At 45.3% G+C, this 11,172-nt stretch overlaps 1 protein-coding gene across 1 annotated transcript in view; it reads right to left on the reverse strand.

The window, feature by feature from the left end:
• Positions 1–11,172, reverse strand: part of LOC119430351 (phospholipid phosphatase-related protein type 2-like) — a 77,098-nt gene that overhangs the window by 6,731 nt on the left and 59,195 nt on the right. The window lies entirely within an intron of this gene.

Below are 11,172 nucleotides of genomic sequence, written 5' to 3' on the forward strand. Positions count from 1 at the left end.
GCTGTATTCAGCTCAGTCTCTTAAATAGCACCTTCTCAGAGTGGATCAACCAGTTTTGCTGCTGACAACCAGAACCAGCTGATCACATGGTCAAGAAGGACCATCAGCCGAACAATGGATCATTAGCACCTGATGGCTGTTTACTGTTCACAGAGGGCTGAGTGATACTAGCAATCACAGCATTGTAAGAGGGGGACAGTTGAACCTGGAGGCTCCACCCCTGTTTAATGATGGACGGTTTCTTTTCACAAAGATGGCCTCCTTTACTCCTCTCTCAAACCATCGTTCCTCTCTGTCCAGGATGTGAACATCTTCAGCCCTGAACAAGTGATGCAGTAAATTCATAATAAACTCATTTCAAGTTCATCATCATGCTTCACTATAATGTTTGCACAATTCACAATTTAAATTTACATATACGTATTGTTTTGTAGTTCCTTGGAGTCTCCATCATCTAAAGTCAGCCATGTTATGGTAGTTACAGCCAGTTAAGATTCATAACTGGCTGTAACTACTGTACCCACCACTGCACCCAGTATTCACTGGTTAACTGGTCACCATTAACTCCACACAGACTCTCCCACTGGTACATTTTCATCTTTAAATCACTTCTTGGTCTGCTGCCTTCATACATCTCCTCCTACATGTCTCTGTGTGAGTGCAGCTACAGCGTGCGCTCTCAGGACTTCATTACCTGCAGTGTTCCCTTAGTGAGGACTGAACTAGACAAAAGGACCTTCTCCTACTCCGCTCCTGTTTCCTGGAATATCTTGTAAAAACATCTGAAGCTCTCGACCTTTGATCTCTCCAAGTGGCTTTAAACATCTGTTCAGTTCCTGCAGATGTTCCTGTTTTTAGTTTTTTTACATCACTTTATATTCTAGCTGTTTTTGTTTAGTTTTTTTTAAATGCCATTTTCCTTCATTTGTTCTTCTCTATTTGTATTATTTTTATGATTCTCCACTGTTGTCATCACTCTTTGTTTAAATCAGGTCTCTCTTGGAAATGAATGCCTGAGGCTCAATGGGACTAACATGTAGAAATAAAGGTTGAATGAATGTTGGTGTCATAAAAGCACATTTTTTTCTTCTGACAGATTTTTGTGGAAAGCTGAGGGGTGGACCGCTGAACTTGTGAACCAGTGAGGAAACTGACAGCAAACTGTCAAAAACACTCATAAGTTCTGTTCTGGTGGAAAATGTGCCAAAACACCAACGACTATGTCAAAAATATCTTTCTGCAAACATCACTGCTGGTAAAATATAAATCTGTTATCACCAAATGGTTTTTGAAGACGTGCTTTCTGTGCTTGTTTTTGGAGAAATTCTAAAGTCTATGGTACTCAGATTTAACCGTTTTAAAAAGAAAAACAAGATAACAACTTTTATGGAACATTAAATGAAGTTCACAAACTATTGTACAGCAATCTATAGCAACGTCAAGGACACGCAAAGATCTGGGATTGACTTGTAACTTTGGCCTTGGAGCTGGGGGATGAAGCATGAAGGCAACAGGCCGTCTAGTGATGGTGCATATGTCTATGAAGTTTCATTAAATTATCTTGAGCAGACTGGAAGTTATAGGCCTCTCTACAGTTCACAAACTTGCAGACAGAAATACCATAAGATGTCCAGCTTTTGACTGTTGGATGGCTGCAAAGTGTCACTTTTGACTCAGAAGGCTTGCAGTCACAGGCATGCTTCAAAATACAAACTTGGTCCACATTTAACTTCAACCTTTAGCACGTAAAACCCACAAACAACTATTGAAAGAGCTACTAAACACAGATTAAATATAAAAGAAGTTAAAAACAAAACAACTGGACTTTATTTGTAACTGAAGACGTTTCGTTTCTCATCCGAGGAGCTTCCTCAATTCAAAGAAACAACAGATTAAATAGAAACAGCGTTTTCTAGCCATTTCATTGAACACAAAGTGTGGGGATGGTGCTCTGTCCTCTGTCATCACTCCCTGTCTCCCTGCACCTGTGATGCTGCACAGGTGTTGGCACTTGCCTCATTAATTATGTCTGTATTTAAGTCTGTCTGTGAGTCCTGCTCGGTGTCAGTTCATTGTGGGGTATGGTCTTGTCCTCTTTCTGGTATTAGCTTGAAGTTATCTGTCTGTCTTGTAAGTTTTGGCTGCCATGTCAGCATATTTACAGGTACTTACATTATTCAAGAGTGTTTTGATTCTACTCTGCCTGGTCTCCGAGTCCTGCTTGCACCACTGGGTTCTACCTGCCCTGCCTGAAACCCTGACAGTAAACTCACTATGTAACTGGTTGTGATGCAGTTAAAGTCAGGGGACACAAAAATAACCTGTTTGCCACAAAAACATTCAACTTCATACTTTTATTTCTCTTCTTTTCAATTTATTAACCTGTCTGGGTTGATACACCACAACTAATTATGATTTAATGCTAATAAAAGATTCACCAGTGTGTAGAATATATGCCTTTCATAGCAGCAGGTCATAATTTAATGGCTTGTGTGTGTGTGTGTCTGTTAAAAAAAATCTTGTGAACTGGAAGGATTTTAATTAAACTCACAAAAAATTATTATTGAATGTGTGACTAAAACTTATTACCTTTTGGACACATGCCAGTTTAAGAAAGTTGCCATAGCCAAGTTAGAAAAAACACAAAAATGTCTGTTAAGTGTGGAGAGACTGAGCTTCAATTCAGTTCAGTTTATTTCTATAGCTCCAAATCACAACCAAGTTGTCTCAGGGCACCTTACAGGAACATTCACATAAAAGCCAATTAGTGAAGTTCTCTATCTAAGGAATCCAGCAGACACGTTAAATCTTGGCTTAGTTGCAGTCTCCCATCCTGAGCAAGCACAGTGGAGACAGTGGAAAGAAAAACTCTTTTAAAAGGAAGAAACCTCCAGCAGAACCAGGCTCAGGACAAGTGACCATCTGTTTCAGTTGGTTGTGGTAGTAGCTGAGAGTTGTCCCAACACGAACTCTGAGCACGAAAACATCACTCTTTAAACTTTGATATGAAGGCAGCAAAGAACACATTCCTTAAAAATGACTGGATTTTTATTGGAAAGGGAATTGAGCTACACATTTTATTGGTTTAAAAATAACCAAATTAATCTTAATGTGACAACTAAACATTAATAAAAGTCTTAAAAGGTCTGGCCCCGTCATATTTATGTGTTCTTCTTAACATCTACACTCCAGTAAGAGCACTCTGGTCATCCAACCAGTTCTTCTTAGATGTCCTCAGGTTCAAACTCAAGTCCAGAGGAGATCGGGCTTTTTTTTCACCTGCTGCTCTTGAACTGTGGAACATTTACCGGATCATTAGAGGATTCAAGGATTTTTATTGTCGTACCAGCTCACATTTACACGTTAACAGTACAAAATACGGCCTCAGGTCCCAGATCAAGAAGCCTAACAATTAACAAACAAATAAATACAAGAGTATAAATATGTACACACACACACGTGTGCGTACATGCACGCGTAAATAAAGTTTAAAAAAACGTAAGATGAAACTGAATTAAGTTCAGCTCTGACAGCTGCTCTGAATATATTCTGTCTATCTATATTCTGATTTACCTCATTTTGTATTTGGCTTTGTGTGTTGTCTGTTGTTCTGTCTGTACAGCACTTTGGTTGGCCTTGTTGCTGTTTTAAGTGCTCTATAAATAAAATGGTATGGTATGGTATGGGTAATAGGCTCCCATTTTTCTTCAGCAAGCAACCAGCACTGATCTTCCAAGAACGCGATGTCCAGCACCAACACCATCCACATGGGCCCGTCCTGCAAGACTGGCTACATGCTGAGTTTTGACCGGCATGACACCTGCAAAGGATGCCTGGGTCCCCGCCATGCCGACCTTGCCTCCTCCTTCCGTCTCTGTGACCTCCTCCCTCCTGAGGAGAGGCAGAGGCAAGCAGCCATGTTCAAGGCTGACGTCGAGGAGCGCCTCTCCGTGGCGGGGGACTGTTCACTGGACGAAGCCATCGCCTTTTTTTGATGCCGAGTCTCAGAGCGAATCGGATGGTTCCTCCGGGACAGGCGACTTCAGCAGCAGTCCTGCTGCTCATTCCCTCCAGGAGAGTGTAGTGTTGGAACGATGGGGGCCGAGCGGATGCTCAACCCCCCCGGGCCTTTTCACATCAGTGACCACACTGCTTCCAGCCGTCGGTGCCCTCCTCTCTGAGCTGCCCGGCATAATCCAGGAGGCGGCTGACACGAAGGACCTTCCGTCCCTCTCCTCCCTCCGCCCAGATCGGATGATCTAGTGGGAAGGTTTGGCTCCACCCAGGCTCACTGCCCTGATCCCATCTGGCCTCATTTCCCAGCAGTGACATCCTACTGGAACGAGGCTACAGACGGACCTGGTAAACTGAGAGAGCCCATCTCCACCTTCACTCCCATCACCAGAGTGGAGGAGTTTACTGAGCGGAACTTTCCCTCAGTACCCCTCTTGGAGCCAAGCCTGGCAGAAGCACTCGGAGCAAAAGTGTCCAGGTTGGACCAGCGTCCTGTCCCTCCAGGGAAACATGACCAGACAGTGATGTCACTCTCCAACCGAGCCCACCAGTGTGCATTTCAGGCGGCCGCAGTGAACAACAATGTCACTCTGCTGGCCTACAGCATCTCCAAGAGGCTGGAGGAAACAAACCTGCCTGAGGAGACAAAGAGGTCACTCTGCAAGGCATCTGATGTCATCCTCAACCTGTGCGCCTCCTCTTCTGTCTGCCTGTTTCGCATCATCGCCTGGATGACAATGATCCAGAGGTCCACCTGGCTCCGACACTCCCCCTCCTTGCCGGAGAAACTGCAGAAAGACCTGCTGGAGGGCCCCATCATGACGGACGCGCTGTTCGGAGCCAATTTCAAGGCCATGCTTGAAAAATCGAAGAAGTCGGAGGAGGTGTCGGAGACTGTGCAACACCTGATGAAGCCACACTCCTCCATCAATCTCAAAGACGCCTATTTTCACATTCCAATCATTCCAAAGCACAGAAAGTTCTTGCGCTTCTCCTTCCAAGGGACCCAGTACCAGTACAACAGGCTCCCATTTGGTTACTCCCTCGCACCACGTACGTTTTCAAAATGCGTGGAAACGGCCCTGCAGCCGCTACACAGAGCAGAGATGAGAATTCTGTTTTACCTGGACGATCTGCTGTTGCTGACCCGATCCAGGCAGGAAGCAGCAGCGCAAACCAAAGCGCTGATGTCACACCTGTTAAACCTGGGCTTCGCCATAAACTGGAAGAAGAGTTCGGTTTTCCCGGCCCAGATGATCGTTTATCTGGGAGTGGAGCTAAACTCAGTCACTACAAGGGCCCGTTTATCACAGACAAGAGCTGAATCTCTAAAAGACCAGCTCCGCCACATAAAGCCTGGCAGAGTAGTGACAGCTGTCTCCATCATGAAACTGTTAGGAACGATGTCCTCAGATCACGCGGCGATTCCGTTGGGCTTACTTCACATGAGACGCCTCCAGAGGTGGATCGCTCGTCTGCGCATAGATCCGGTAAGGCAGAAGATACAGATGATTTCTGTGCTCCCCTCCATGGGAACCGAACTGAAACATTGGGGAAATCCTTTCACGCTGTCGGAGGGAGTTCCTGTCAGCAGACCTGCGTCACACGTCTCAGTTTTCACAGACGCATCCCTGTCAGGTTGGGGAGGAACGTGCCTGCCTCAGGCAGTGGGGGCTTGGCCACCTCACACATCAGCTCATATAAATGTTTTGGAATGTCTCACGGTTTTGAATGTGATCCAACATTTTGCTCCTGTGTTGCAGAATCAGCATGTTCTGATTCACACAGACAACAAAGTAACTGCGGCTTACATAAACCGGCAGGGGGGCGTGCGCTCAGCCCAAATGTTACACATTGCCAGGCAGCTGCTGTGTTGGGCACACAAAAACCTGCTCTCCATCAGAGCAGTGTACATCCCCGGCATCCCGAACAGAGGAGCAGACATAATGTCCAGGGGCGATCTGCGCCACGGGACTGGAGTCTCCATCCCGAGCTGATTTCTCAGATTTTGGAGAAATTTGGCAGAGCACAAGTGGCCCTTTTTGCCACACGGGAGAACACCCAGTGTCAACTATGGTTCTCACTGAGCCCACGGGATGATCCACCGTTAGGAGTGGACGCATTTGCCCACAGTCCGTGGCCCAAAATGCTCCTTTATGCATTTCCCCCAGTCCCTCTAATATCACGGTTTCTGAACCGAATTTGGGAGGAAGAACTGTCAGCCATTCTGATAGCCCCTGAGTGTGTGAGCGCCCCGTGGTTTCCAATCCTGCGACGTCTATTATCGGGTTGTCCGTGGAAAGTACCGTGGAGGGACGATGCTCTCCTTCAGGCGGGAGGGGCAATCAGGAGTCACCCAGAAATAGGCCAGCACCTTTGGGTCTGGCCGCTGAGCAGATCCTCTTAGAGAAGATGGGTCTCTCTCAAGAAGTAGTGCGCACAATCCAGGATTCACGTGCTGCCTCCACTACAGCGCTGTACAAATCAAAGTGGACAGCTTTTCAACGCTGGTGTACGGAGAAAGGTGTAGAGGCCACCTCATGTCCACTAGGTGGCGTGCTGTCCTTTCTGCAGCAGCTGATGGACAGAAATCTGGCGTTCAGCATAATTAAAACGTATGCTGCAGCCATCTCTTCCTGTCACGAAGGCTTTGGTGACAAAACAGTTTTCAATCACCCACTGATGAAGCATTTTCTAAAAGGTGTACGGAGACACAGACCGGTGTCACGTCCACTAGCTCCACAGTGGGACTTAATGATGGTTCTGCAAGCCTTGATCAAAGCTCCTTTCGAGCCGTTAGATCAGGTTTCGATTAAATTCTTGTCTCTTAAAACAGCCCTGCTGTTGGCTTTGACATCCACAAAGAGAGTGAGTGATTTATCTGCCCTCTCTGTTGCTCTGTCATGCCTCAGGATTCAAGCTGATGGCAGCTCAGCTGATCTGAGACCTAACCCAGCGCTCATTTAAATCGAGAATGATATCGTTGGAGGGTTTTTTCCCCCCTCCCCACAAATCAGAAGAAGAAGCATCTTTTCACCTCCTCTGCCCTGTGCATGCGTTGGCATGTTATGTAGCACGCACGGCCACACTGCGTCAGACTCAACATTTGTTTGTGCATTATAGAGATGCCTCTGCAGGTCGCCCGTTATCCACCCAGCGCCTGTCACACTGGCTGTGTGAGGCCATCTCTGAAGCTTACAGAGCATCAGGTTTAGAGCCCCCTGACAACCTCAGGGTGCACTCAACCAGAGGAATCGCATCTTCGACATCCTTGCATAATGGTATGACAATGCAGGATATTTGCACTGTGGCCGCGTGGTCAACACCCTGTTCATTTATTCGCTTCTATCTGCGTGATGTGTCGGCTCATTCCATGACACATTCTGTTCTCAGCGCCTTAACAGAATGAATCTTATTGTTTTTATGGGATTTCGTTTAAACTCACGTTTGACTGCATGCAATCACAGTGTGAGATATTTATTATCAGTCACAAGTTTGTGACTGTTGGTCTTGTTCTAATGTTACTAATTAGTTCATGACTACTGTTACCAGTCAGTTCATTTGATTACTAATCATTTAATTTATTATTAACCTGTTCATATTGAAGAGCTGTTGATCTGTTCCATTCAATGTTTTTAGCCTCTCCCCTTTTCCCCGTCGAAAACTTTTCTCTCCGGGGCGCCCATGTACACGGAACGCGTAAATTACACAGCGCGCGTCTGTGCATGGTGCGCGTAATTATGCAGCTCGTAATTACGCACATGGAGGGCTGAGTGATGAAATGTTTTTTGGTGCAAGCGGGTGCTTCATATGGTGTCTGAACGGACCCAGTGAGGCATAGACTACATCCTGCTTCACCTTTTAACCCACTAGTGAATGGCCTTAAAGGGCAAAGCCTGTATGAAATAGAACGTTGGTTACACACTGTAACCCCAGATTCTATTAGTATAGGCACAGCCATTTAAGCTCTGGGCCTCACTGGCTCCTAAATGGCTGAAGAAAAAGTTATTTAATAATAATAATAATAATCATTTTATTTAAAAAGCGCATTTCAGGACACCCAAGGACACTTTACAGTAAGAACAAAGATCAACAGGAATAAATTACATAAAGAATATAAAATACATAAAGACTATAAAATACATACAGCAAAGTTAAGGATAAGCGAGTCTAAAGAGATGTGTTTTCAGAGCAGTCTTGAATAGAGAAAGAGAGGGGGTGTTTCGTAAGTCAGGGGGTAGAGAGTTCCAGAGATGAGGAGCAGAGCAGGTGAAGGCCCTTCTCCCCATGGTGGAGAGGCGGGCAGAGGGTACATGGAGGTGTAGTGAAGAGGAGGATCTGAGAGAGCAAGAGGGAATGGAGATGTGTAGGAGGTCAGATAGGTACGGAGGGGCAAGGTTGTGGATAGCTTTGAAAGTGAGAAGAAGAGTTTTGAAGACAATGCATGATTTAACTGGGAGCCAGTGGAGCTGCTGCAGGACTGGAGCGATGTGGTTATAGGAGGAGGTTTGAGTTATGACACGGGCAGCTGAGTTCTGGACCAATTGCAGCTTCTGGAGAGATTTTTTGGGGAGGCCATAAAGAAGGGAGTTGCAGTAGTCAATCTGAGAAGACACAAGACTGTGCACAAGGATGGCTGTGGAGTGGGGTGTGAGAGAATGGCGGAGACGGTTAATATTTCTGAGATGGAAATACGCAGACCGAGTAACATTGTTAATGTGTGAAGTGAAGGAGAGAGTGGTGTCGAGGATGACACCAAGACTCTTGACCTGAGGCGAGGGGGATAGCAGAGAGTTGTTAAGGGGGATGAAAAGATGTTCTGATTTTGAAAGAGTTTTTGGTACTGACAAGAATGATTTCTGTTTTGTCACTGTTTAGTTGTAGGAAATTGTTAGAAAACCAGTGATTTAGTTCATTGAGACAGTCGGTGAGGATGGAGGGTGGGTGGGTGGAGTTTGGTTTTGTAGACAAATAGAGCTGTGTGTCATCAGCATAACAGTGAAAATGGACACCAAATTTACGGAAGATGTGATCTAGAGGAAGGAGGTAAATGATGAAGAGGAGGTGTCCGAGGCCCGAGCCTTGGGGGACACCTGTGGAGATGGGGGAAGACTGGGAACGAAAGGATTTTAGCTGAATGAATTGGGTGCGGTCAGAGAGATATGATTTGAACCAGTCTAACGGAGTACCTGAGATGCCAATGGAGGTTAGTCTGTTGAGGAGGATAGAATGACAGATTGTGTCGAAGGCAGAACTTAGATCCAATAGAATGAGGATAGACAGAAGAGCAGAGTCAGCAGCAAGAAGAAGGTCATTAGTTATTTTTATTAGAGCTGTTTCGGTGCTATGGTGGGGGCAAAAACCAGATTGAAACTCTTCATAAATGTTATTGTTGGATAGGTGAGAGTGAAGTTGACTAGCAACGGCTTTTTCAAGAACTTTGGAAATAAAGGGCAGATTAGAGATTGGACGAAGATTATTGAAGTTGGTAAAGTCAAGACCTGGTTTCTTGATGATGGGGGTGATGGCCGCAGATTTGAAAGCTGTGGGAACAATGCCAGAGGTTAGGGAGGAGTGGATGATGTTAGTGATGATGGGGAGCAGAGACGGGAGACAGGATTTAACAAGAACTGTGGGAAATGGATCGAGCTGACAGGATGAAGACTTAGACTTGCTGATAATGTCAGCAATGTCATCAGCAGAGGGGAGGGAGAAGACAGAGAAGGGGAGGGAGGGGGTAGTTCAACATAGATGCTGGGGGCGGTATTTGGTCCAAGGTGTTTATGAATTGAAAGAATCTTTTCATTGAAATAAGACATCAGAAAGTTGCAAAATTCTGTGGAAACCATGTGAGAGGGTAATGAGTTAGGAGATGAGACTGAACACTTAAGGAGAGAGAACAAAGTCTTTGAATTGCCAACATTGGAACTGATGATGTCAGAGAAGTAGCTGGATTTGGCTTGAGAAATACTGTCCTTATACTGGATGACGTGGTTCGCATAGAGTTCCTTGTGAATTGAGAGACCGGATTTCTTATAGAGTCACTCCAACCTCCGACCTTTGGATTTCAGAGAACGGAGTTCTGGAGTGAACCAGGGTGCAGAGTTGGAGAAGGAGACAGACCGGATTTTCAGAGGAGCGGCAGAGTTAAGAATGTTGGTGAGGCTGTTATTGTAGAATGTGACAAGGTCATCTGGGTTAAAATAATTGAAGGTGAAGATGGTATTATTAATATGAGACAAAAGAATGTCATGCTTGATATTCTTAATATTACGGAAGGAAAGAGTGCGTTGAGGTTTCTCTGAAGAAAATTGAAGATTGACACTGAATGAGATCATGAGGTGATCAATAAATGGAAGTTCATCAGAAGAACAGTTAAGAGGAGAGAGTCCAGAGCAGCATAATAAGTCCAAAGTGTGGCCCTTTATGTGGGTTGGAAAGTTAATGAGCTGCTTTCAAAAAGCGTTCAATATAAAAACAACTGGACTTTGTAACAGAAGACGTTTCGCTCCTCATCCGAGGAGCTTTCTCAATTCAAAGAGCAGAGAGTGAGAGATACAGTTTATAAGGCTGAGTGAGATAAGACACACACACATATATGTAGATTGGCAGTTCACACCTAAAAACCTAAACAGTAGGTCTTTGTTCCTCTAATTCACAGTTGAGGCCCCTCTGTTCCCATCAGGTGTGAAAAACGGCTGGGAATCTGTTTTAAAGTTGCATTATATGTTTTTGAAAGTGGAAATCTGAGGCCTCCTCCTCTGTTAAGAGACGGCTTTTCTCTTTTTACATAAATTGCTTCCTTCACCCCCCCCTCTCAAACCATCTGTGTTCTCGGTCCAAAGTGTGCACATTTTGGTCCTCAAAAGAGTGTCCCTTATCTGTGAGGTGGAGGTGAACTGCGGAATTTTGTCCAGAGGAGGTGGCTCTCCTGTGTTGAGTCATGCGTCTGTGAAGAGGCTGTTTAGTTTCTCCAATGTAGAGGTCTGGACAGTCCTCGCTGCACTGGACCGCATACACTACACCACTCTGTTTGTGTATGGGTGTTTTATCCTTAGGGTGGACCAGCCTATGTCTGAGAGTCCTGCTGGGTTTGAAATGTACTGGGATGTTGTGTTTGTTGAAGATCCTTCTGAATTTCTCTGATACTCCAGCAAC

Source organism: Nematolebias whitei, chromosome 3 (genome assembly GCF_014905685.2).
Source record: "Nematolebias whitei isolate Nwh7 chromosome 3, NemWhi1, whole genome shotgun sequence".
Taxonomy (NCBI): domain Eukaryota; kingdom Metazoa; phylum Chordata; class Actinopteri; order Cyprinodontiformes; family Rivulidae; genus Nematolebias; species Nematolebias whitei.